This window comes from Ochotona princeps, chromosome 5, assembly GCF_030435755.1.
Source record: "Ochotona princeps isolate mOchPri1 chromosome 5, mOchPri1.hap1, whole genome shotgun sequence".
Lineage (NCBI taxonomy): Eukaryota > Metazoa > Chordata > Mammalia > Lagomorpha > Ochotonidae > Ochotona > Ochotona princeps.
This window is the reverse complement of record NC_080836.1, coordinates 72,588,118-72,615,134: the sequence shown is the minus strand read 5'-3', so window position 1 is coordinate 72,615,134 and position 27,017 is coordinate 72,588,118. Positions and strand designations below refer to the sequence as shown.

Genomic DNA, 27,017 nt, shown 5'->3' with positions numbered 1-27,017 from the left:
CCTCCTGTGCTGTAGGAGCAGTGTCTCTGCTAAGAGCTTTTGGCCATTTTTCCATGAGTTGCATGTGTTCCTCTTGGCAAAAAAGGCAGCCACATTTGTCTTCCCTGGCTGTTCTTGCTTTCTATGGTGTCTACCTTTATTCCCAAAAGGCTGTTACAGATGCCAGTGACGACACTGCTTCTAAGAGTGCCTGCCCATGACAGAAGCTGCTAATGCCTGTGCCCTGTGCTTGATGTCTGCACTCAAACACTTACACGCCACTGACTTTTTTCTTAGACCTCCTCACAAACAACTCAAGCCTGAGCTCAGGGAACTGGGTAAGAGAAGGGCCTGGCCGGTATGGTTGGAATTTCAAGGACTTTTGCATTACTCATGCCTAGGTTGAAAAGCCAACTCTGCCACCACCTAGCTGTAAGGCTCTAAGCATTTTCCTCCCCTTCCATGAGCTGCCATATCTTGCTTCATCTGTCAGGTAGAGATTATATTGTTCTGACCATTAAATGGAAGTATGTGAATACGTTTTCAGAAAGTTAACTATAGAAGTGCCAAATGGCCCAGTAGTCCATTCATATATTCAGGGGAATATTATTCAGATTTTAGGAAGAAGGAAGTCCTGCCATTTATGAAAACATGGGTGAATTTGGAAGGCATTTTGCTTAGTGAAAACATCCAGGCACAGAAAGATAAATACGGCTATGGACATACCACCCTGAACACACCCAGTCTCGTCCAATCTCCAAAGCTAAGCAGGGTCAGGCCTGGTTTGTACTTGGACGGGAGAAAGATAAATATCACATAAGGTTTGTTTGTTTTCTTTTCTTTTTCTTTTTTTAAAAGATTTATAGATTTTTATTACAAAGTCAGATATACAGAGAGGAGGAGACACAGAGAGGAAGATCTCCCTTCCGATGATTCACTCCCCAAGTGACCGCAATAGCCAGAGCTGCACCAATCCGAAGCCAGGAGCCAGGAACTTCTTCTGTGTCTCCCACACGGGTGCAGGGTCCCAAGGCTTTGGGCTGTCCTCAACTGCTTTCCCAGGCCACAAGCAGGGAGCTGGATGGGAAGTGAAACTGCCAGGATTAGAACCAGCGCCCTTTTGGGATCCCGGTGCGTTCAAGGCAAGGACTTTAGCTGCTAGGCCATGCTGCCGGGCCCGGTTTTGTTTTTTAAAGAACAAAAAATGTCTAAAATCGCAGCTTCTGGAAAAACCACTTGTTCTTGCCATTCTTGTACCTCGCCTTAACTTGATCTTGGCCTCTCACTGGGCCTTGCATTTCAGAACAGGGTCCCTGAAGACATCTTGTTGACCACAGTTTTATCAAAGGGAATATCCACAGGATTCCTGGTGGGCATAAAGTGGTGGTTGTGATAAACCTTCACAAATGATTTATTCTTGGACTGCTTGGCAATCTTCTTGCCCATGGCAGCTGTCACTGGCCAGCTTTGCAGGGTCAGTGGCCAATGCTGGCCACCAGAGCGAAGCTGTAGGGGAGGTCCGAGGTGCCCTCATCAATGTTCTTCATACTGAAGAACATTATGCCAGGATCAGCACAACTTTCCCAGGTTTAATGAACTTGCCCATTTCGACGACAGCCACAAAAGAACATGGGCCTTCAGCCAAAAAGAACATGGGATTTTTGAAATTTAAAGTCAGAAAAGCATACTATAGAATGATGATCAACAGAGACTGAGGGTCTAAGTGCACAGTTTCAATTATATAGAATAAATTTCTGAAGGTCTAAGGTGCCTCCTGCAGACTATAGTCAGTATTGCTACACTTATACTTGAAATTTGCAGAAAGAGTAGATTTTAAACACACACACAGAGGTAACTTTGTGAGGTGGTAGCTGTTAATTATTTTGATTATAGTAATAGTTTTAGAGTACATACATACATTGATACCTCAAGGAGTTCTTGTAAAATATAATTCAAAGGTGAATTTATTTTGGTGCAACATTTTTTGAAATTCATGCACAGTTTTTAATAATACACATTTCATATACTTAAAAAGATTTATTTTACTTATTGGAAAGGCAGAGTTAGAGAGGGTTATATGGAGGGATCTTCCATCTATTGGTTTACTCCTGAATGTTGTAATAAGAGGTCGCACCAGGTCAAAGCCAGTAGCCAGGAGTTTCTTCTGGGTGGCCCAAGGAGGTGTAGCAAAGGCCCAAGCACTTGGGCCATCTTTTGCTTATCCAAGCATGTTAGCAGGGAGCTCAATCAGAACTGGAGCAGCCCCAGGACTTAAACCAGCATGCATATGGAATACTGACATCACAGGCAGAGGCAGAGACCTCATGCCACAATTCTAGCCACTCCATGAACTATATTTTTTAAGATTTATTTCTATTGGAAAGGCAGATCTACAGAGAAGGAAAAACAAAAAGATTCCTCTTTTGTTGGTTCACTCTCCAAATGGCCACAGTGACTGGAGCTGACCCAGGCGAAAGCTAAAAGCTAGGACCGTCTTCTGGGTCTTGCATGCGGATGCAGGGTCATAGGGCTTTGGGCCGTCCTCGACTGCTTTTCCAGACCACAGGCAGGGAGCTGGATGGGAGATGGAGTAATTGAACACAAACCAGTGCCAATATGAGATCCTGGATTATGCAAGGCGAGGATTTAGCCATTGAGTCATTGTGAAGGGTCCCACCATGAATTTCTTGAAGCCCTTTCACATGTATCACTTAAAAATTGTACCAAGTGCCTGGCGTGGTGGCCTAACAGCTAAAAGTCCTCACCTTGAACATGCTGGGATCCCATATGGGCTCCAGTTCTAATCCGGGCAGCCCTGCTTCCCATCTAGCTCCTTACTTGTCACCTGGGAAAGCAGTCAAGGATGGCCCAAAACCTTGGGCTCCTGCACCTGCGCAGAAGACTCAGAAGAGGCTCCTGGCTCCTGACTTAGGATCAACACAACTCTGGCCATTGCAGTCACTTGGGGAATGAATCATCGGATGGAAGATCTTCCTCTCTGTCTCTCCTCCTCTCTGTATATCTGATTTTGCAATACAAATAAATAAATAATAAATCTTTAATAAAAAATGTACCAAAACAAGTTTACCTTTTAATTCCGTTTCTCATAAAGTTGATGTAGTCCCCATGTACATTAAACATTATATTATATACCCTAAATGTATGCACTATTTATTGATTATATCTCAATGAAACAGTGAAAAAGAATATCGTGCCCAGCATACTCAGTTGCATATGATAGGCATAAGTAGTAACTCTTAAGGTATTTTTTACTGTTTTGATTCTTGCTATTTATTGTGATGCTGTACACCAGGTACACAAAAATGAAGGCTAAAATTCCAGCAATGGAAATCAATGTGTAACTTAATGATGGTGAAAAACTGCAGTAGTAGTCCCGTTAGAATTCTGCATTTCTGTTGTTGTTATCTAATAGAAAACATGGTGTTTGGGCCCGGCGGCTTGGCCTAGCGGCTAAAGTCCTCGCCTTGAAAGCCCCGGGATCCCATATGGGCGCCGGTTCTAATCCCAGCAGCTCCACTTCCCATCCAGCTCCCTGCTTGTGGCCTGGGAAAGCAGTTGAGGACGGCCCAATGCATTGGGACACTGCACCCCCGTGTGGGAGACCCGGAAGAGGTTCCAGGTTCCCGGCTTCGGATCGGCGCGCATCGGCCCGTTGCGGCTCACTTGGGGAGTGAATCATCGGACGGAAGATCTTCTTCTCTGTCTCTCCTCTGTATATATCTGGCTGTAATAAAATGAATAAATCTTTAAAAAAAAAAAAAAAAGAAAACATGGTGTTCAAGAAGTGCAGGTGACATGCTGTAGTAATTTGGGGAAAGGTGGCAAAGTCACACTATGCGTTCAGTAGCTAATGAATCATTGATACTTGTCAGCACAAAGTATTTGCTGCATTTCTCAATTTCTTGTTTGTTTCACTGTTTGTGTGAATTTGGAATAGTAGCACAAAACCAGAAAGGAATTGAATGATGTCATCTAGGGAGATGTTTGGGCTTGAGTTGATAAAATTGACTAGCACTTGTTTTCATGATGATTTCTTTCCTCTTGATGATATTTGCGTCACCCCCTAAATAGAAAAGTTATAACTGACTCAAACATTGGAGTAAAAGGAAAATATAAGCTGTAGCTAAAATTGTGTTCCTGAGTTCTGTCACCATATGGGACCAGCCATTCATAAAAGATTAAATGGGAGGCAGGCATATATCTGAATACATGTGTGCTAGTCTCTCCCATCTGTTTTAATTTTGCTTACAATAATAATAGCTTTTCTATCCACTTACTTGAATCTGTGCTAACTCTTCTAATGCTCATAGCCGGAAACAGTCTTTGTGATCCTGAGGTGTAAGAATCCAAACAAGATTAGTATTAATTAGGTCAGCAGAATTTTACTTTGAAACTGTATGCTTTTTATCCTGAGCTAGAATCTCTAAAATGTTAACTGATGTTTAGAGTGAGAAATGTGTACTATGAACACATGGAATATATGTGCCAATGAACATTTGTGTTGGTTCATACAGCTTTTGTGTGGATCAACATGAGAGGAGAGACATGTCGCTCTGAAGTAGGGTATGTTTTCCACTACATGTTTTGTAAATTTTTATAAGTAATACTTTGGTATTTACATGTTTCCCTTCTTTTTGCTCTTTTTCTACATTTTTAAACAGATTTAATTCATTCTTTGAACTCTTTTTTTAAAGATTTATTTTATTTTTATTGGAAAGTTAGATATACACAGAGGAGGAGAGACAGAGAGGAAGATCTTGCATCCGATGATTCACTCTCCAAGGGGCCACAAGGGCTGGAGCTGAGCCGGTCCAAAGCCATGATTCCAGTGCCTCTTCTGGATCTCCCATCTGGATGCAGGATCCCAAGGTTTTGGGCCTCTGGAACTGCTTTCCCAGGTGACAAGTAAGGAGCTGGATGAGAAGCGGGGCTGCCAGGATTAGAACTGGTGCCCCTATGGGATCCCAGTGTGTGCAAGGTGAGGACTTTTGCCCCTAGTCTACTGTGCTGGACGCTCTTTTTCTACATTTTTTTTCTTTTTCTACATTTTAAAATCGTTCGCACGTCCCCAGCTTCGATGTCCTCCTCAACCTACTCTACCACCTCCTCCCCCCAGATAAAAACTCGGCTTGCCCCAGGCAAATAAATTCCACCTTGAGCTGAGGCAGAAAGTAAATCAAGACAATGATAACATTATTCTGGGTATTCTGGGAACATCATCTATATGAAAATAATCATGGATGAAAAGAGGTAACAAGAATTACTTTCAGGAATTGCCCTGGAAACACGAGACTGGTGTTAATATTTTGCTTGGCAGTACGCAGTGAACAGTGTCTGCTTGGCAAGTAGTTATCAAGTGTTACATTCATGACCCTCAGTATTTTTGCTGGGTTGACTCTTTGTTATCATGCCTATGTGTTTGACTCTTAATTCAGTTGAATATTTTGTAGTGTAGAACTTCAACTGAATTAGCTCTCAGACGTGTGGATTATGGACAGGGGAGGAAATACATTTTAAATAGTCCAAAATCAAGAAGGCCTGCTGCCTTTCATCTTAGATACTAACTGGAAGAGGTGATCAGCTCTCAAACTTATATAAAAGCTCTGATAATCAAAGCCTTTCTGCATATCACTGAATTTTTAATGTCCTTGGATTTGAAGAACTATGTCAACTGACAACAAATCTAAGTTTCTGGCTTTTATTAAAAATTACCTATTATTTCTTCTCATCTGATATTCTTTCTCTGTCTCAAAAGGATTTAATTTGCAGATCACAAAGCATTAGCCATTCAATGCTGAAAAAAAATCAGAAAACTTCATTCGAAATGTAGAGGGAGATCATGTCCCTGAACTTCCAATTCAACCCTAATGCCTTCCTCTGGTAGTTTTGAGCCATACTGATCTATCTTGTCTCTTGTGATGTCAGCGGTAGGGTGAAGGAGTAGATCATTATTAATATGTGCAGTAATTATAATCACAGTAAAATTTTCTAGGTTAGTACTTAAATATTCACAATTTTTGGAATAGAAAAGCTGTTTACTACCATGACAAATCTGATGATTTCATGCTGAATTACTTTGCATTTTCAAAGATTTATTTATTTGAAATGAAAGTAGAGAGAAAGAGAGATCTTCCATTCACTGGACCACTCCCCAAATGGAAGGGCTGAGCCAGGCAGAAGCCAGGAGTGTAGAACTCCATTGCAGTCTCCCACCTGGAAGGGAGGAGCCCGTGTGCCTGAGCCATCATCCAGTGCTTTCCCAGCTCTATCAGCAGAGAGGTGGACCAGAAGCAGAGGGATGGGACTCTGGTGCTCATACTGGATGCCGGGGTCGGACATAACTGATTACATTACCACACTGCAACACTGGCCCCTCATTGCATATTCATTAAAAAAATGTAATGTGTCAGATATCACCATCAAGTGGGTCCAGCCTCACCTGGAGGGATTCAGCAGATGTTGCAAACTGGCAGAAATGCATAAAATGAATAAATAGGCTCCTGTGTTGCAAGTAGGAGCTTCAGTAGGACTCTGGCTTATTCAAAACCCCAAACATGACTGTGTTTACTTAGCCAGAGAACCGGGGGTGTAGGGGATGTGGGAGGGAACAGAAGGAGGTGGAGAGAGAACATGTGGTCCTATCCACTGGTTCACTCCGCAAATGCCTGCGACATTTCGGGCTAGACCAGGCCAAAGCCAGGAGCAAGGACCCAGTTTTGCTTGAGCTGTAACTGCTGTCTCTGAGGGAGCTAGAACCAGGAGCTGCAGTTTGTTAGTGAATCCATGTATTTTGATATGGTAGGCAGGCATCCTAGCTACTAAATCAGATGCCTGCTCCTCTTGCATGTACACTCTCACAGAAAGTGTTATGTGCAGGGCTTAGATCAAAAGTAGAAGGACAACTAAAGACCAGCTTAGGAGCATGGCCTTTTGATTCAGAAACAACCTCTTCCCAGTTTGCCCCCAACTAATGCTGTCTAGGACCCTATGTCCAATATTCTGTAGCCTCCACATAGCCAGGATACAATACTGGGCACAGGTTTGTGTCCCAGTGGCCCCACTTCCCATCCAGCTCCCTGCTTGTGGCCTGGGAAAGCAATGGAGGATGACCCAAAGCCTTAGGACCCTGTCCTTGTGTGGGAGACCCGGGAGAAGCTCCTGGTTCCTGGCTTCAACTCAGCTAAATTCTGACCATTTTGGCCATGTGGGGAGTGAACCAGCAGATGGAAGATCTTCCTTTCTGTCTCTGATCCTCTCTGTATGTCTAACTTTTCAATAAAAATTTAAAAATCTTTTTAAAAAAATGGGTAGCAGTGTAGGTAGAACTGGATTGTAAGTAGAGGATGAAGTAGAAAGGCAGAAGAGGTGTAAGTAACATCCCGTTTGTTTGCTAATTATAAAACTCAGCTTTAGTTCTAGAAATGTTGGAGACGTGAGACACATAAAAATAAAATAAATTTTCTCTGTTGTATGTGGAAGTTAAAGAAAACTCTAAATACAAAATAGTGATTACTGGAGGTTTAGAGGGGTGACATGGTTAGAGGGAGTTTGGATAATGGTTACCAAATCAGAGCGAAGTAGCAAGTTCCTAGTTTTAACAATGTGAAGGGAAGACTGTAGTTCATAATATCCTCAGTTAAAGTATATGAAGAAAGAGTAACTCCATGCCCCCAATTATAGTGTCAAATAGGGTGAATAGTTGATTATCCTGTTCTGATCAATATATGTCGTATATGTACATCGAAATATCATGTTGGCTCATAAATATGTATGATTATTGCTAGGAGGAATGTTTAAGGTAAAAGTTTCATGAATTTGAAAACGAAATGAATCTTTTATGACCCCACCATCCAGAGATAATCGCTGTTTACATTCTAGGATTTTTCTCATGTGTGTTGTTGTGTGTTTTATGTCAGAGTATATTTTAACAATCTCAAGTACTTTTTGAAAAATGCCACTGAAACAGGAACTATTTTTAAAATGAAAAAAATTGTTTAGATTATTAGTTGGGAGAGGGTTAGTCAGGCATCAGTTTAATTTAAACTTCACTGCAAGGAATATTTTATTTGGTACTTGGCTGAAAGAGACAAATTGGGGCCATCTGGTTTTAATTCCCACATCTACTGGCGGAGTCCAGCCACTCACTTTCTCCCGGGTTTCCACTTCCCACATTCTTTGGCAGAGCTATGTACGCCATGGCATGATTACCAAAACAAATTAATGCTTCTTAAGTCTACTTGTAATTAATAACTCCCAGAAGAACTCAAGTCTTCTGTAGACTTGGACTATTGCCTAATTTTCTCTCAGATAAGTAATTAGATGCTGAGGATGGAGAAAGCTCATTTCTCTGAGCATCTGCCAAGCTGCCTGCATCTGTAATATGGGTGAGATGATTACAATCTAGTAATGGCTGGAGGTTTTCTTGTATGTGTCAAACACTGAAGGTACTCACCACACTGTGTCTCCCAAAGCAAGAAAAGGTTTAAAATGAATTAGCAAAAACGAACTATACCTAAAGTCATTCGAGTGGTTTGGTTATCTGTCCTTTATTTTGTTCTTCACCTCGACTCAATGATTTTCAAGTTAAATGTGAAAAGCTGCATTTCTGACTGCTGTGGATGCTATCAAAATGATGATGATATTCTCCTCTGGAACCTGGTCTACATATCAGTGTGTCCATGTTGGCTAAACTCCTTTATGAGAACACTCAGGTTGGGACACACCCATTGTCAGGTTGCCTCATCTTCCAAGTATGTAAGCCACAGCTCTATACTGCCTGGGTGGTAGTGCTTTCTGAAGGTTCAAAGGAAATCATTGTTTTAATCTAGTTTTATTTCACCTCCTTAAGGCAGTTTCTCAACCTTTGTGCTATTGACATCATGAACAGGCTTAACACTTGATTGGGAGAAGGTGAAATATCTGTGGCTCAGTCCTGGATGTTGCCAGCATTTGGGGAATGGCCCAGCCAATGGGATCTCTGTCTCTCCTCTTTCTCACTGCCTCATAACTGAATGTTTTAAGACATGTCTTCAGATGTGATAGATGCCCACTGGGGATGACAATGTCCTTGGTGGGAATCTTTGCCCTATTGAACAGTATTAGCATCTCAGTATTAACAGTGAAAGAAAATAGACTGTCTTTATTGGTGAGATGCAGCTAAGTTTCCAAGCCAGTGCTATGCATTCCTCTCTTCAGCAAAGTCACTGTTAAATAATTCAGAGGGCACATTGAGAGCAGTTGATTGAACACATATTCTGATTTAGCCAAGCTGAGACTCCTTGTAGTTGGATTTGGTGAAACCTATAGTTTTGGAAAGATTGGATCTTCTTGTTTGTGAGTCATCAGCATTTTAAAGATGAGAAAGGGAGGCCTATGAATAATTCCACATGTAGAAATGTTTATCCCAGAGGCTCAGCTCAGCCCCTGAGAGAGCTGGGTTTTTACAGAGCCTCATCACAGCTGTGAATTACTGAGGGTTATTTATAGTCTCTGTAGGTGAGAACTTTCAAAAAATAACCAGGGAGCTCACCAACAGAAAGAAGCTGTAATATAATTTAATTGGCCCACAGTTACCATAGTTATTGATGCATTGTAGGGGCGAAGGGATTTTAATGGCAGCAAGCAATACAATGAATTTGTAATAAGGGAAAAGTAGAATGCTTTGTGATTGGTGGTCAAGGGGTGTCCTGGCCAGCATTAATGAAAGAGAACCCTGAAGGGGTTTAAAAGAAAGAGTAAAATGTTAAAATAAAAACATGGTAAATTAGCAATTAAATGTTAAAACTCAAAAAATGCTCTGTGAAAAATCTTTGTTTCTTTGATACAAATCACAGCTTAAGTGAAATTCTTAAGGTAGAGATTCAGAGGGACATTTGATTGTTCTAAGAAATAGACAAAACATGAAAGTGTGAGGCATATTTGGTGTGAAAATGTGAAAGTTAAATAAACAGAATGTTCTCTCAATAGCATAAATCTTCACTGTTAACATCTGGCAGTGTGGTTGTTACTAGAGGCTAAAATAAGAGGTTTTTGCTACCATGCTCTTGTACAGAAATCTCCTGTTACTTTCCATCATGGTATCCTGTGATATTGTAAATGTTTTGGAAAAATCCTTTCCATACAAATGAATGGAAGATGGGATATTTCTAAGGATTTGGTACACAAAAACTGACATACTTTGAAAAATGCAATGTAAATATATTTTTTCATGATTTGCAAGAAACGAACTTTGATCATCTAGCTAAAAGTGAAGGTTAAGATGCAAATTCTCAGAGGAGTGAAAAGACATTTCAGCAGAGATTATCGATACTATGGTTTTTCCCTCTCATCTGAGAGTCAGACTTTTCTTTCAGGAGGCACTGAAGTATCTCTTAATTCCTTAAATCCCACTCTTAGGGTTCAGTCCTTTGCTGAATTCCTATTAAGTTGGTTCAGCATCTGTTAGTTTTAGAAACATGGTGGTACTAGTCCTTCAGTATGCAAAATTATTTCTGTAGTATTATGTAGTGGTTATTAGGAAAAAGAACAAGCCATTTCATTGCTTCAGTAATGATCCTTAGCCCTGTCCAGTCGTAGTAGTCAGCTCTTTGACACTACAACCAAATTTCCTAAGAGGATGTTCTTGAGAAGGGAGAAGGTTTGTTTCAATTTATGGTCCAAGGGGGAGGGTTACAGGATGAGATCGGCCTGGTCCGGACGTCTGGTGTCTGATGAGAGCCGCGGATGGAGGAATATGGGTGGAGGGAGATTGGCATGACGAGCCTGGAAGCTGAGAGTGGCTGGGGCCTGCCTGTCGCTACCATCTCCATCGTCATGGGCCCCACACAAACAACCTGAGCCAGTTGACTTACTCTGCAAGGTCTCTCCTTCACTTTGATATAGTTTCATCAAAACAGATGCTGACCTTCAGGGCAACACCAAGATTATTTTCCAAGACTACTTAAGGCTGATTTTAAAATCCAAAATGCTTGTTAGACGTCATGTGGCATGCTAAAGGGTTGCCTTTTGTTAGTCATCTTAAAATAGCAATTCTAGTTGTTTTGTTAAAGTGGAGATTCATATTTTGAGAAACTTGATGGTCTTCCTTCTAGAGACCATAGATAGCTACACACTTCCTTTTTTTTTAATGTTCACTTATTTATTCATGAGGCAGAATACTCCAGCTGGGCAGGAGCAGGCCAAGGTGAAACTGAAAGCCAAGAACTTGAACCAAGTCTTCCACAAGGGCAGCAGGGGCACAGTCCCTTAAGCCATCACTGCTGTCTTTGCTGGAAGCTAGAATCAGGAATGAGAGGCGGGCATTGAACCCAGGCATTCTGAGAGGAAAAAGACGTCTTATTAAACTGCCAGCTCAAATGGCATACCTCTCTTTGTTAAGATTATTATTTATTCAAAAAGCAGAGCATGTGAAAAAGAGAAAAGGGAAACCTTCCATTTCTAATTTACCCCCACACATGCCTGCCATGGCTGAAGCTGGACCAGGCTGAAACCAGCAAGCAGGAGCTCCATTTTAATCTGCCATTGTGGGTGGCAGTGACCCCAGTGCTTGAGCCAGAATCTGCTGCCTCCCAGACTGTGCACCGGCAAGAGCCTGGTTCAGAAGCAGAGGCAGGCCTCCGTTGCAGGCCAGCAGTAGCAGGTGAGGGCATCCCAAGAAAGTGGCACCTGTTGAGCCACAATGCCTGCCCCTCCAAATTCTTGAGATAACTTTGTGTCCATTTCTTTTTCTTACAAAATTCATTTTTATTAAACTAGTGAGAAAAAGTTTTACTTGAGATAGTTTAAATGGGACAAGCCCTGTTTTACTTATTGAGGATAAGCATGGAGGGAGTTGGAGGTTATAAGAGGATGAGATTGACTTTAGGAAAGGAGTTTGTTATTAGAAAAAGGATAGAAAGACATGTACACTGCTCAGCATGACAGAGCAACTGGGAGGAACCACGAAGATCCTTTTAATGAAAAAGAATCAGTTTCCTGTTCTCTTGGAGGATTCACTAACAGACTCCTTTGAGAATGGCTGCTTTGATGAGCCTACAAAATATATATTCAAAGACAGGGGTGACTAATGTTGGAAATGATGAACTAAGACCCAGCAGAGCATATCTGCAGGCACCATAATTCAAGCTGCTCTAAATTTGATTTAAATTACTAGGAAGAGTTTTGCCAATTGCAAATCAGAAGCCTTAATATTCTGCTCCTTGCAGTTTATCATCAGGAGACCAGCATGAATATTCATAAAGAATGAGCCACAAACATGTTTATAGCTGCTAGTATCAATAATAGCAGTACTGCTGCGAAGGGGCAGCTAGAACTTTCAGTCATGGGGCGAAAGTTTAATTATTGATTCATCCCTGCATCAATTTCTTGGAAGGTTAGGTAGCTATTAAAATGACATGGTATGAAGCTGGCATGGTAGCCTAGTGGCTAAATCCTCACTTTGTATCCACCAGGATCCCATTAGTCCTAGCTATTCCACTTGCCATCTAGGTCTCTGGTTGTGGGAAAGCGGTGGAGGACAGCCCCAAACCTTGGGACTCTGCACCCATGTGGGAGACCTGGAAGAAACTTCTGGCTCCTGGCTTCAGATGGGCTCAGCTCCAGCCATTGCAGCCACTTGGCTGAACCAGTAGATGGAAGATCTTCCTCTCTGTCTCTCCTTCTGTCTGTAGATCTGCCTTTACAATAAAAATACATAAATCTTTAAAAAAAAAAAAAGAAATGGCAAAGGAATCCTTGATTTCTGCAGAATAGTCACTACATGTCACACACAGGAAGAAAATCATAAAATATGCATGTGTCATGATTGATATGTGTTGATGTGCACATAGTAAAATGAACCAGTGATCTCAGGCTGCTGCCATTGTGGGACATGCTTTTTCTTCTTCTTTTTAAAAATTGTCTTTATCTTAAATATTAGTTTAGGATTCTTTCATTTTAAAAAAATCATGCATTAAAACAAATATATTGAGGTATTATTCTAGAGTCAAATACTGTCTTAAGTAATGGAGATTTTGTTTTCAGTATATCTTGTTTGAAAGCTGTGTTTTCACCATCCATGCAAAAGAACACATCATCCTTCAGAACTTAAAAAGTTTATTTTGAGGGAAGATGGTCTATCAGCATGACTGGTAGAAGAGTATGCTTTCAAGCCTCTCTGCAGGCAGAGACAGAATAACAAAGACCTGAGCTTCCAGGCTGCTCCCTCACACCACCAATAGTGCTTTTAGCTCACCTGCCAGGGTGATGAGCCCAGATGGAAATAAGCAAGGTGCTACAGGTGCAACTGTATCAGCAACAGGGCCCAGGATATCAAGGCTTGCTTGCTCATGGTTGATCCTTTCCGAAATGAAATGCCATCAGAGCTGCTTAGGTGGAGATGACCTGGCCTCATGATTGTTGGGGGAAAGCAAAAGAGGACAACTTCTTGGCCGCAGTGGAGGAAGGGAAGTAAACAGGACAGCAGAATCACCAGCCCACACAGAAGTGATGAGAACATGACCTGTCTGACTAGCAGGGTCAAGAGAGGATGGCTGTGGAAGTTTGTAGAGCAAACTTATACAGCCCAACTGCCTCCCCATTGCCTAAGTGGCAAAGAGAGAGGGAGGGGGAATCCACATTATAGTTCATGATGTGGGTTTATAAAATCATCTGGAGCTTTGGTGATTGTTTTGTCATTTTAATAAAATCCACCATTAATATTTAAATGTAATCACGTTTAGTCCGTTTTTCCAGTCTAGTACCTTCCCTGGCATAAACTTGGTAAATGTTTTTTAAGCTATTATAGTGAATAAATACTGAAATTAAGCTGTATTTGAATTTTATTTTTTTGCTTAAACCTAAAACTTCCTTTTTTTAAAGCTGTTTATGGCTTAGTTAGAAATTTGTGTCTTTAGATTATTTGTAGATTGATGGCCTGCTTTTGCTTTACAGTGCCAGGTGAAATCTCAGTCTGTGCTTTGGTGTGTTGTTAGAATCAAAGGGCATTTTCAGGATCAGGTTGCTTTTCTGACATGTATTTAAAAACTGATTATCATAGATAAACGCAAGGCAGCCTTCAGAGAAAAACATGCATATGGACTAGGCTTTCAAAACTGGAATATTTAATTGGAAGCATCAGGAATTGGTGTATAATTTAGCACTTACTTAGTAAGCATTTAGTTTAAAATATTTTCATATTTTAAGAGAAATTCTATTGTGTTAATATATGGAGTGGCATCCCAAAATGTTGTCTATCGCCATTTTTACTAGGTCAAATTGTAAGGCAAAGAATACATGAAAAAATATCCTATAACTTGTGGTTTTGCTTTTTCATAATGTGGTTCCTGCATTTTAATCTTCAGGTCTTTTGACTTTACAAATACATAGAAACTGAAATCATGATTTCAGTTATAATTAACTTTGACACTAGATTTTGCAAATAGCTTATAGTGGTCTACTTTATGAATTTGACAAGTGCACTGTTGTGCAACAAATGGAGGCAGCTTGGTCCCCCTCCCCTCAAGCTAACAATGCTGCTATTGACACTTTAAATGAAACTAGGTGTTGTCTAGCCACCTTTCAGGTGCACCCTGACATGTTGGAAGTCTCATATTTTAAAAATTAGGAACGGAGTTTTGTCCACATTTGATTTTTTCCATAGCATTTGCGTGAAGTATTTTTCTAACATGGCTTTCTGTGTATAGGCATGTGAAACACAGAGCAAATTCTGCGAGATAACTGACAACAACCGGGAGAAGTACAAGTGCACAGATGGCTGCACACTGCTCTCCGAGTGATGGAGAATCCAGCTCCATTTTAGGTTTTCCTTCATCAGTGAAGATGTAGGATATGTCCATGGACCATAGAAACAAACTTACATTTCAGTTCATTGTTTTACTTCTCGAACCATTTATGAACACTGTCAGCAAGCAATAGATTAGTATGAGAATCGTGAAAATCTTTGTGATGGGTTTCCACTAAATTAAATATGCTGCTCTGATGCCTTCTGTTTGAACAGCTCATTAACAGCGAGATACAAAAGACAAATACCAGATGGGAAAGGAGGCATCAATACCTCAAATTTCTGTGAGGATTTTTGAGCATTGTGATATGTCTCTGTTCACATCGTGGTTCTCAAGTTCATCCACTGTAGTGTTGTATGGGATGGGCACTGGTGACGAACGATGCTTGCTTCTTGCCACCAGCCAAACATAACTGACTGGCTTGCTGGGTGCCTGAAAACTTTTAGGCACTCCCTTAGCTGTGTTTATGAAACTAAGATGAAATAGACTGGGACCTGACTTTTAAACCTCATTTAAATTCATATGTTATCCAGAGGTTTTCTTACTTGTCATAACAAATTATATTCAGTATTGTAGAGTTGGATCCAACCCCAGAGATTGGTGTTGATTTGCATTCATGTGCTGGGACCTAGAGTGGATTTTCTAAGATTTTTGTTTTGTTTTTCAGGCATGGAGGGTGTAGGTATGACATGAGCATGTGAAATTGTCAGGAATAAGAATTGAGAATTGAGTGACTAATGGTTTGTGTTCTTCCTTCCTGTTCAAGAATGTTGGCTTCTCTGGGAGGAGGTGGTGGGTATTTCCAGGATTAGGGTATGATCTGAAAACCTCATGGAGCAATACAGGGATGAGCCTTGCGGCACAGTGGGTTCAGCCACTGCTCGGGACGTCTGCCGCTGTAGTTAGTGTTCACAGTGCTGGTTTGAGTTCTAGCTGCTGTGCTTCTCCTCTGGCTTTCACTAATTCACCCTGGGAAGCACCAGATTATGGCTCAAGCACTTTGGTCCCCTGCCATTCAAGTGGAAGATCTGGATGAAGTTGCTGGCTCCTGGCTTCAGGTGACCTAACTGTGGTGGTTGAGAGCACTTGAGGAGTGAGCTAGTTCATGGGAGGTGTTTCGCTTATGTGCATGCTCTTGCTCTCATGTGATCTTTTAAGGAGATGGAAGTAAATTATTACTAAAAGGGAGAGGGGCCTGGTGCTCTCGGGGGTTCCTGACCAGCAGGTCCCACAACCAACCAAGGGGATGAGGGGGGCTGAGCTCCTCAGCAGCAAAAACCACTGGAGACAGTCCAGTCAAGCATGTCTGTGTATTGTAAAGCAAGCACAAGCTTAAATAGATTTAAAAAGGGGGAAGGCAGAAGGGTGTCTTCCAACAGTCCTCCCACCAACCAGTGGCACTGTGATTGGCTAGAAGGCATGTCAGTCTCTCTGGACCCTCCCATCATGTAGCAAATCACATATAGCACACATGGCTGACAGCTATGCTGCAGGTCATGTTCATCATGTGTGGCTGGCAGGTAGGCTGTGGGTCATGTACAACACATAAGCTGGCAGGTAATGGATCACACCTGACTTCTCACAGTTGCATATCAAGGAAGTCTCAGCACAACTTGTCCAAGGACAGAGAGGAAAAACTGAGGTGCAGCCCACTCCACTGCTCTCATGTGTATAACCAGTGATCAGGTCAGGTTGAAGTTTTGTGTGCTAAGACCACTGCCAGGGACTTCCCCCAGGAATATGGTATGCTGCGTCCTTATGACCTGCCACATAGGCCAAGCAGGCAGAGATCCAGGGGCCATGTCCCACAAGATGCAATGGCTCAATGGCTAAAAACTTTTCTTGCAAGCGCTGGAATCCCATGTGGGTGGATTGTGTCTTGGCTGCACCGTTTCTCATCCAGCTTCCCACTTATGGCCTGGGAAAGCAATAGAGGATGGCCCAAAGCCCTTGGACATGGGAGACCGAGAGAAACTCCTGGCTCCTAGTTTCGGATCGGCTCAGCTCCAGCTGTTGTGGCCACTTGGGGAGTGAAACAGAAGATGGAAGATATTTGTCTCTCCTCTCTGTAAATCTGATCTGTCTTTCCAATAAAAATAAATAAATCCTTACAAGTGAGAGAGAAAAAAAATTTTAAGTCCAGATTTGCCAAAATGCAGTCCTGGGAGCTGGCTCCCATCAGCCCCCTCAATTAAGGAGAGAGAGATTTATTGAAATAGAGTGTATGGGTAAAGTGGGCCCATAATGGAAAGTTCTGTGACAAGGCTGTTGTTTTGACATCATGCAAAAATTAGCCTTTAGAGTATTATTGTTTGATGACATTAAAAGATCAACCACAATTTTGATTTATATTTTTTTGTCATCTTAAAATCTAGAAATATTTATTGGGCCAGCATTGTTGCCTGTTATGCTGCCATCCCACATGGGCACCAGTGGATCCCAGTTGTTCCACTTCCAGTTCAGCTCCCTTGTAGTATGCCAGGGAAAGCAGCTCATGATGATTCAAGTGCTTGGGCCCCTGCACCAAGGTATGAAACCCCGGTTAAACTTCTGCCTGCTAACGTCGGCCTGGCACAGTCCTAGCTGTTGTGGCCCTTTGGGGGGTGAAAGACCTCAGTCTGTTTTCCTCTCTCTCCACACTCCATCTGTGTAAGTCTGCCTTTTGAATAAACAAAAATATTTTTTTAAAAAAATCTGAGAACACTTTTCTTATGCTGTTTCTCATTTCTGTGCCTGTGAAGTAACTTTAGCATAATAGTCACTTTATGGGCGGCACCATGATGTGGTGCCTGGCTGCTGCTCTCTGATCCAGCCCAATGTTTATGACTTGGGAAAGCAGCAGAGAGTGGCTCAAGGCTTTGTGCCTCGCACACATTTGGGAGACCTGGAAGAAGCTACTATCTCCTAGCTTCAGATCAGCTCAGCTCTGGCCGTTGCAGCCACTTAGGGAGTGAACTAGTGGATGGAAGATCTTTCTCTCTGTCTCTCCTTCTCTCTGTAAATCTGCCTTTCCAATAAAAATAAATGAATCTTTTAAAAAATGGTCACATAAACAAAAACATTTAATGGCAGGAGATGTTAAGAACTTTGAAACAATCCTTTGAATTATTTTTCTGTTTTGGTTGAGTTCATGTGATCTTGCTTTCTGTTGAACACAATCTGATATTTACCATGAACCCATTATCTTTTTTTTTAAAGATTTATTTATTTTATTACAAAGTCAGATATACAGAGAGGAGGAGAGACAGAGAGGAAGATCTTCCGTCCAATGATTCACTCCCCAAGTGAGCCGCAACGGGCCGAAGCGCGCCGATCCGATGCTGGGAACCAGGTACCTCTCCCACGCGGGTGCAGGGTCCCAATGCATTGGGCCGTCCTCAACTGCCTTCCCAGGCCACAAACAGGGAGCTGGGGGATGCTGTGTGAGTCCCCACCGATTGCATTGGAGCTCTCAGGTGGAATGGAGAGGGAAGAGAAACAAGGTTGAGGTATAGAAATCCCTGTTACTTCTGGTGAGCAGAATGATCATGTGCTGGGCTTAAGACCACTAGGTAGTTTGCACACCTGTAGTATAGATGCTTGAGCCCAGGCCTGTAGGGTATGCCCAGAACCAGTCAGGAGTCCCGAAGAGAGAAACATGGGCTGCTGCAGGGCAAACCAAGAGGCCAGGGGAGGGCAGCCTTCCCTGACCATCACCAGGGCCTCTGGCTACAGTGGTGTGGGGAACCCAGTTTCTCCATCTCAGAGACTAACAGGAGTTTAGCTGAACTCCAGCGGGATTGAGTTTCTGATCTTGGAATGGCCTAGCTCTGTCTTCTCTGTTGTTCAGCAGGCTGTTGTGGAAGGAGAAAGAGGCACCTCCTTAGGTCCTCACATGCACAGTTAGCTGCGAAGCTGAGTTAGGGAAGGATTCTACTGGAGGAGTTTCCAACAGCTGCTAAGGTTAGGGTTAGAGCTGATGGGTGCTATCAAGGCATACCTTTCAAAAACTTAAAAACGTGACCCACAATACAAAGAGAAGAGGAACTGAATTAAGAATTTTCTTTTAAATCTCAGTAAGTTGTGAGGGAACCAGGAAAATGCTGAGGCTTTTCCAAGAAGTATTTGAGGGGCAGAGCTTCCTTTAATAGAATAAGATTCTAGGTTACATACAAAAGTAGATTGTTCCCAGGGGCAATAAGCTACAACCACTGCAGTTTTGTTTTCTGCTGGACAGAAGTTGTTTGCCTCTCTGCTGGAAATAAATGGAGAGGTTAGCATAGAACTTCACAGAAACGGAACCCTTAGCAAAACTTATGCTAAAAAGCAAACAAACAAAAATCTTTAGGTGGCTCTGCTTAATGGTTCCTCTGAAAGGACATGAAATTATTCTTTGGCCATCTTCGTAGCTTTGGGATCATTCTTAGCAATGAGAAATCAAATACTTCTTGATATTTACTCTTTGAAGCTCTTTTGTGTCCTAAATCGTGTTACCCATGTGTGATTGATTAGCATAGACTTTTTGCTTTTGTCTTGCTCATCCCTGCCCTTCTCTCCAGCTCCCTTCCTCCCTGACCCTGTCTCTGTCCTATCCCACCCTCTCCCCTGCCTCTCATACAGAGGTACATGTGCTTACACACACACACATGTGCACACACACTCACATGCGTGCACACACACACACCACCACCACCACCACCGTCAACCCAACTAACACAGGTAATCCAAAGGGTAGAATCAAGAGAAAGAAAACCAAGTGAACCAAGTACCTCTTCCACTGATAGAACATGTCGGACTTACAACTAATTTAGAAGGGTAACATAATGATGTGAGCTTTGTAAATACTCTGCAAAATGCACGAAGCGAGCAGGTATGGTCTAAGCTTATTCCCTCACAAGGACCTTTAGTAGTACTGAAATTTCCTTGTGATGGCTGTTGCCAAGTCCAAGTGGGCTTACCGTACCCACAATCAGGTCCTGAGTAGATGCATTAAGAGTGCCCACAAGCCCAGTTTTGCGAACATCAGCAACCAAGGCATTCACTTTGGTTTTGAGGTTGGTGCTTCTGGAATTTGATGCAACTATTTATGTTTCCTCGGAGATTTTCTCTGGCACATTTTTTAACATTTTCTGCTTTCCATCCTGGCTCCAAGACATAAACATTCTTTCCCTCTCTTGGCTTGCCACCCACATGAAAGAATAAAACTAAATTCAGTAATGGAAAACTGTGACACCAAAGAGAATGCTTTTTATAGAGATGAATTGTATCTTCTGATTCTATTTAATTCTGATACAGTAATGCTTTTAGATGTTTTTATTTTTAAGTTACTTGAGAGATAGAGGCAGGCAGAAAAAACTCCCATCCCTGTTTCATTACTCAGATAGCCACGGTGGTTGGGGCTGGACCAGGCCAACCCTGGGAGCCAGGGGTTCAATTGGCCCCCCACCTTGGGAACAGGGACTCAGCCATCTGAGCCAAAACAGTTTCCTTCACCAGGTGTCCATCAGCAGGAAGCTAGAATTGGGAACGAAGGCTGGGCTTGAAGGCAAGCACTCTGCATTGTGTGGGTGGGGGGCGGGGGATGCAGCATCCTAACCACAACAGTGAGTGTATATTTTTATTCTTCTTGGAAAAGATTGAAATGGGGATTTTAGCTTTGGATCATTCCTTATGTTTTTGGTAACCGTGATGCCTTTCCCCTAAAGACCCTGACATTTCTTTTTAAATGTTATTTATTTTTACTCATTTGAAAGACTAAGCAGCGGAGAGAGGATGAAGGAGTGGGATAGATCAAGCTTGCTTCCTTAACTTCATTTCCCAAATGTCCAGCAAACCTGAGACCAGGCATACCCAGAAACATGGAACTTCATCCTCAAGTGTGTGAGCTATCATCCACTGCTTCCCAGGATGCACATTAGCCAGAAACGGGATCAAAAGCAAGGAACCGGATTCTCCAGTCAGGAAATGTGTCGAGCAGCAGCTTAACTCACCATGCCACAATACTCCCTATGACTTATTTCATGTTAATATTCGTTCTCATAGGGAGCGTTTATGGCAAGGAGAAAGTATCACTTGTCTTGACATTTCAGACACATGATGCCAAGGCTTTTCTGGACTGGTTTAGTAATTTACAACCAGAAAAAGCTGTAATTTCTATTAATCATCTTTAATTGCTTATGTCTTCTGATACTTAGAGGACCCAAAGACCACCTCATGTGATGTAGCAATAAACTGACATTTGGAAAGAAATATTCACCTTTATCATTTTCAAGATCATATTCTGCAGAAAGCGGGGGGCTTTTGTTTAGGTTTTTTTAATTGGATAGTTTTGTTGTCATTGATGCTTTCATTTTAAATAAGCCTTTATTGTTTAAGAGTATTTTTAGGCTCATAGCAAAAGCCAAAGGTAGGTTCAAAGAGTTCCTGTATCATGTCTGCAACCCCCTCCTTCCCTTCCTGTCACCCCCAACAGAATGGCAAACTGGTCATATGTAATGAACCTACGTTTACACTTCATTATTGCGCCTTAGGGTTCATAGTTTACGTTAGGGTTCACTCTTGGTATTGTAGGCTTGGATAAATACGTAATGACATCTATTTCTCATTATGATATCATACAGAATATTATCACTATCCTTAAAATATCCATGCTCGGGCCCGGCAGCGTGGCCTAGCGGCTAAAGTCCTTGCCTTGAATGCCCCGGGATCCCATATGGGCACCGGTTCTAATCCCAGCAGCTCCACTTCCCATCCAGCTCCCTGCTTGTGGCCTGGGAAAGCAGTCGAGGACAGCCCAAAGCTTTGGGACCCTGCACCCGCGTGGGAGACCCGGAGGAAGTTCTGGGTTCCCGGCTTTGGATCGGCACGCACCGGCCTGTTGTGGCTCACTTGGGGAGTGAAACATCGGATGGAAGCTCTTCCTCTCTGTCTCGCCTCCTCTCTGTATATCCGGCTTTCCAATAATAATAAAAATCTTTAAAAAAAAAAAAAAAAAAAAAAAAGAAGACTCAGGTTTGTTTTAAAAAAAAAAAAAAATCCATGCTCTGTCTCTTCATGTCTTCCACCCCCTCTTGGTCTTTATTTCTTTTGTTCAAGAGGAATAGAAAGAGGGACAGGCAGACAGAGCCCCCATCCAACGGTGCACCCCCAAACACCCACAATGACTAGGACTTGGCTCAGAACCAGGAGCTGGGACTCAGTACCGATCCTTCAGATGGGTTGCAGAGACCCGTTCACCTGAACCAACACTTATCCTCCTATGGTCTTTGCTGGCAGGAAGCTAAAGCTGAGAACTTGAGCCAAGAATGGAACCACATACTCTAGCGGTCTTCCTACCTAGCTTCTCAACCACTAGGCTGCACGCACCTACCCTCTGGAGCTTTTAGATGTAGCAAGCCATCACATTATGCAGCTTTGTTTCTACAAAGGGGAAAATCCATCCAAAATAAAACATCATCGCCGTATCTTTGGTGATTCTTTAATGTCAAAGCAAACACATAGAGTTGGTTTTGATTTTTATTTTACTTGTTTGTTTATTTTTTTGAAAGTCAGATATACAAAGAGGAAGAGAGATAGAGAGGAAGATCTTTTGTCCATTGATTCACTCCCTAAGTGGCTACAATGACCAGAGTTGCGTCCATCTGAAGCCAGGAGCTCAAAGTCTCTTCTGGGTCTCCCCACTCGGGTGCAGGGTCCCAAGGCTTTGGGCCATCCTCTGCGTCTTTCCCAGGCCACAGGCAGGGAGCAGGATGAGAAGTGGGGCTGTTGGGATACAAACCAGTGCCCATATGGGATTTCTGCACATGCAAGGCCTGGACTTTAGCTGCTAGGCTACTGCACCAGGCCCAGCAGTTTTTTTTTTTACCCTATAGTTAATTCTATTAATGCTGTCTCATTCAGTGATCAGATTTTAATTCAAGTCAGTAATCATTTATTGAATGCCTAGTACAGAATATAGATAGTACCTTCCTCTAGGGAATTTTCAGTATAATGGCTATGAAGAAATGCCATCAATAATATTGGCTATAAATGTTATTACTGCTTTGGTAAAAATAGTCTGGTGCTCGAAATGTTGACCCCATGTAGTTTGATCTTGCATTTTGATTAGCTATGGCAAATATTATTGCTTAAAGGACCTTGGAAATAATCTACTTCAGCCATCTCAATTTTAAATATAACTCTTCATTAACATATATTTGTTACAGAATGTTTAGAATAGGTATAAATCAAAACATCAGTTTCCCATAACACCCAAGCAAGTATTATTAACCTTTTGTTCCATTTCTTTCATGTTATCTTTTTAACATACTTTTATTATATGTGTGTGTATGTATATATAAAGACTAAGTATAGGTTCGGGCCTTGGGTTTGGGGGCAAGTGCCACGCTTCACAGTGTGGCGGCTGTGGGGGGTGTCCCTGCCGGGTTGGACCCAATGCTGGGGCTCACGCCAGAGACACTGCCGCAAGGCAGTGAACGAGTCCTCGGCTTCCCCCAGGACCTAAGAGAGCTCTTTCCTCAGGGTAAGTGCGCCATGAGGGAACTTGGTAACTGGGTTAAAATTCCTAGCTCCGCCCAGCTACTAATATCTTGTGGCTGGGTGAGTTTGGGAGGGGTTCGGGCCTTGGTTTGGGGGCAAGTGCCGCTCCTCACAGTGTGGCGGCTGTTGGGGGTTGCCCTTGCCGGGTCGGACCCAATGCTGGGGGCTCACGCCAGAGACACTGCCGCAAGGCAGTGAACGAGTCCTCGGCCTCCCCCAGGGTGGCCAGTGCACTATGTGGTGCCAGGTTTTGCCTGCTGGCCGCCCGGCGGCCTGCTCTGGGTTTTTTTTAAGATATGTTTGCTGCCTGGGGACACCCATGACTAAGTCCAATTTTAGTGTAGGTGAATAGTGAATCTTGGGTGATTCCCAGTGTCAGGGTCATGGAAGTTTTAGGCATGCATGGTGACTGAGACCTGGTGGTTTGGAAGGAAATGCCTAGGAGACAATTATGGTTAGTCAGATACACCAACCCAATTCGGAATACAGAAATGGCCTGCTTGCCTAGAACATCACTGCTCGTCACACACCAGCCCACACCAATGCTATGGATGGGGGCCTCTTTGGCAGTGATGGGTACCATTACCCAACTGTTTGGTGGAGTGGTGGACTGGTCACATTTGGCAGGGTCAAGACTGTATCCAGCAAGTGAGAGAACTTGGTCTGGGGGCAGGCTCTATGGGGTTGTGTGGGCCCAACCCTGTGGAAATACAAGTTCCCCTGATTAGCTCACAAGCTGGGGTTGGGATGGACTAACCTAGATGTGATCATGCCACCTGCCATCACACATGGGTGCAGGAACCCAAAACAGTCAGCGCAGGTCAAGGCAGCAGCACCTGAAAGTGCATCCTTTAACAGGATGTGGGGTGGGCCGTGCTGCCACTGGAAGGGGACAGAATGGGCAGGGCTGAACAAACCTTAACTCACAAAAAACAACAGAAATCAGGTTAGAGCACAGGTCATGCCAAGTAGGTCCTTGCACCTACTGATCTGCGTAAGACAGGGATGCTAAGCCACAGCATCTAAGGGGACAGGACAAGAGAGGGGCTCTACCAAGTTGAATCAGAGCAACCACTGGCCTTCACAAGATCTAAGGCTGGAAATAGGCCCAGTTGGGCAGCTAAGGGGATACTCTAGCTGCGTTGAGTTTCCCACCAATGAGCGCATGGGCTGTAAATGGGGCTGCGTTCCGATCAGGATACGAGTGTAATCCCACTTGGCACAGTGTGGACTGGGAATGGAAGCACCAAGCCGGGCCAGACTCCAACACCATCTGGTGCTCTGCAGGACCAGGGGAAATGTATGACAGACTAGGCTAGGTCTCAACCCTTACTGAACCATGTGTAAGCTGTATGGTGGTATGGAAGAGCCATGGCTGGGTTGAAACATCCAACAATAAGAATCAGATTGGGTTGAAGAACAGTCAGGAAACACCACTGTTCCTGTTAGGACAGGAGGTGAACTGAACAGGGCTGGCTCATGGACCCACTGGTATGTGCCCACTTGCTGTTTTCTTAAGGACCACATTGGAGACTGGTTTGGGATCCCTGCATTGTTCCCAGTCCTGTTTGCAAATAGCCAGTCATAATTTACTGTTTATAAAGCCCTGGCTTCCTGCACGAGTGTAATTTTTAGGCGTTCTTCTGCACATTTTGATGATAAGGTTATTGTTTGGTTAGCCCCAAGTCTGATCAGCTGCTGCTTGGCCGTGTCATGGAATCGTTGTAGAAAAGACTTAAATCAGTGCCTTAAATGTAAGACACTGAAGTGCTTCTTTTGAAAATTTATTTATTTATCCATTTTGAAAGTCAGAGTTACAGAGAGGGATGGTGAATGACTCTGCCAGCACTGAGCCAGGTCAAGGCCAGGAACCAGGAGCTCTAGCCTTATCTTCTATGTGGGTGGCAGGGACCCAGGTTCTTGGGCCATCATTTCCCAGTCTATTATCAGGGAGCTGGATTGAAAGTGAAGCAGCTGGGCCCGGCAGCGTGGCCTAGCGGCTAAAGTCCTCGCCTTGAAAGCCCCGGGATCCCATATGGGTGCCGGTTCTAATCCCGGCAGCTCCACTTCCCATCCAGCTCCCTGCTTGTGGCCTGGGAAAGCAGCTGAGGACGGCCCAATGCTTTGGGACCCTGCACCATGTGGGAGACCCGGAGGAGGTTCCAGGTTCCCGACTTCGGATCAGCGCGCACCGGCCCGTTGCGGCTCACTTGGGGAGTGAATCATCGGACGGAAGATCTTCCTCTCTGTCTCTCCTCCTCTCTGTGTATCTGGCTGTAATAAAATGAATAAATCTTAAAAAAAAAAAAAAAAGAAAAAGAAAGTGAAGCAGCTGTGGGGCCCAGCGGCGTGGCCTGGCAGCTATATGTCCTCGCCTTGAAAGCCCCGGGATCCCATATGGGTGCCGGTTCTAATCCCGGCAGCTCCACTTCCCATCCAGCTCCCTGCTTGTGGCCTGGGAAAGCAGTTGAGGACGGTACAAAGCTTTGGGACCCTGCACCCGCGTGGAGGACCCGGAAGAGGTTCCAGATTTCCGGCTTCGGATGGGTGCAGCACCGGTCATTGAGGTCACTTGAGGAGTGAATCATTGGACAGAAGATCTTCCTCTCTGTCTCTCCTCTCTGTATATCTGACTTTGTAATACAAATTAATAAATCTTAGAAAAAAAGGGAAGTAAAGCAGCCAGGGCAAGAAACCAGAGCCCATATGGGCTGCTACATGGCAGAAAGTGGCTTTGCCCACTATATCAGTCCCTGGGCGTTTTTTTCTGATGTAGTCATAGCTAGTTTAGTTTATGCTAGCCTTATATAACTGTACACTCTATCTGCAGAACTCATTGCTTTTTAAGATTCTGCTTCATTGGAATGTGTGCTTGCCCTATCTGTGTTTTAAAGGATCCATTTCTGATTTTGACAGATAGGTTGAGGTTGATCTCTGCAGGATAATATTCTTCTCAGTAACCTTTATAGACTTACAGATTGATGAGTTCATATTGCATGTCCTGGTGTGAGCCCTCTGACATTCTTTTCCCCTCACATGCCTCCCCTGAGACATTTGTGCAGAGCAGAATATTTGCACAGGGCTGAGTAATGTCTCATGCCTTGGACTTTGTGTGTTTAGAACAAAACCTTAAATAAGAAAGAAAAGTTCATTCAGGTTGTAAATGCCAGTTTTGACTGACTTGCAAATTGCTCCCCTCCACAATTCTTATTTTATCTTCTTAACCAATAAAGAAGAATCACAAAAGGAAGAGAATGATTAAAGGAACTAATTTCCATTTAGTGTCTCCAGCAATAACTGTGTAGCTAAGATGAATATTCTTACTTCTAGAGGACATAAAGGAAATTCTCAAAAGGCAATTGTGAAGTTAGAGACATTAATAAAAAAAGGCCTGCCTTTTTAAATAGAAACATGAATGTATACACGCACATAAGCACACAAGAACTCTGTTTCCTGTCCCCTCCCTACTGCTTTTTGTGAAACATCCGGTGAAAGTTTCAGTTAATTGATTGCTTGGAAAACATTACTGTGTGTATTAGGAACCTGGATTTTGAGTTAGATCTGGGTTGAGTTCCCTGATCAGCCTTTGATTAACTCTGTGAACTTCTCAAGGATGTCACTTAGTAGATGACTTAATATTGACTGAGGTGATCTGTGTAAGGTTCTTAGTAGAGAGTTTGCTTCCTGGTAACTACTTAATAATTTTTCACTGTTAGTGCC

At 43.0% G+C, this 27,017-nt stretch overlaps 1 protein-coding gene and 1 pseudogene across 9 annotated transcripts in view; one reads left to right on the top strand and one right to left on the bottom strand.

The window, feature by feature from the left end:
* Nucleotides 1–27,017, top strand: part of ANKRD44 (ankyrin repeat domain 44) — a 304,874-nt gene that overhangs the window by 240,370 nt on the left and 37,487 nt on the right. The gene's annotated exons all lie outside the window — the stretch shown is intronic.
* On the bottom strand, nucleotides 1,188–1,585 carry LOC101527175 (large ribosomal subunit protein eL27-like; annotated as a pseudogene).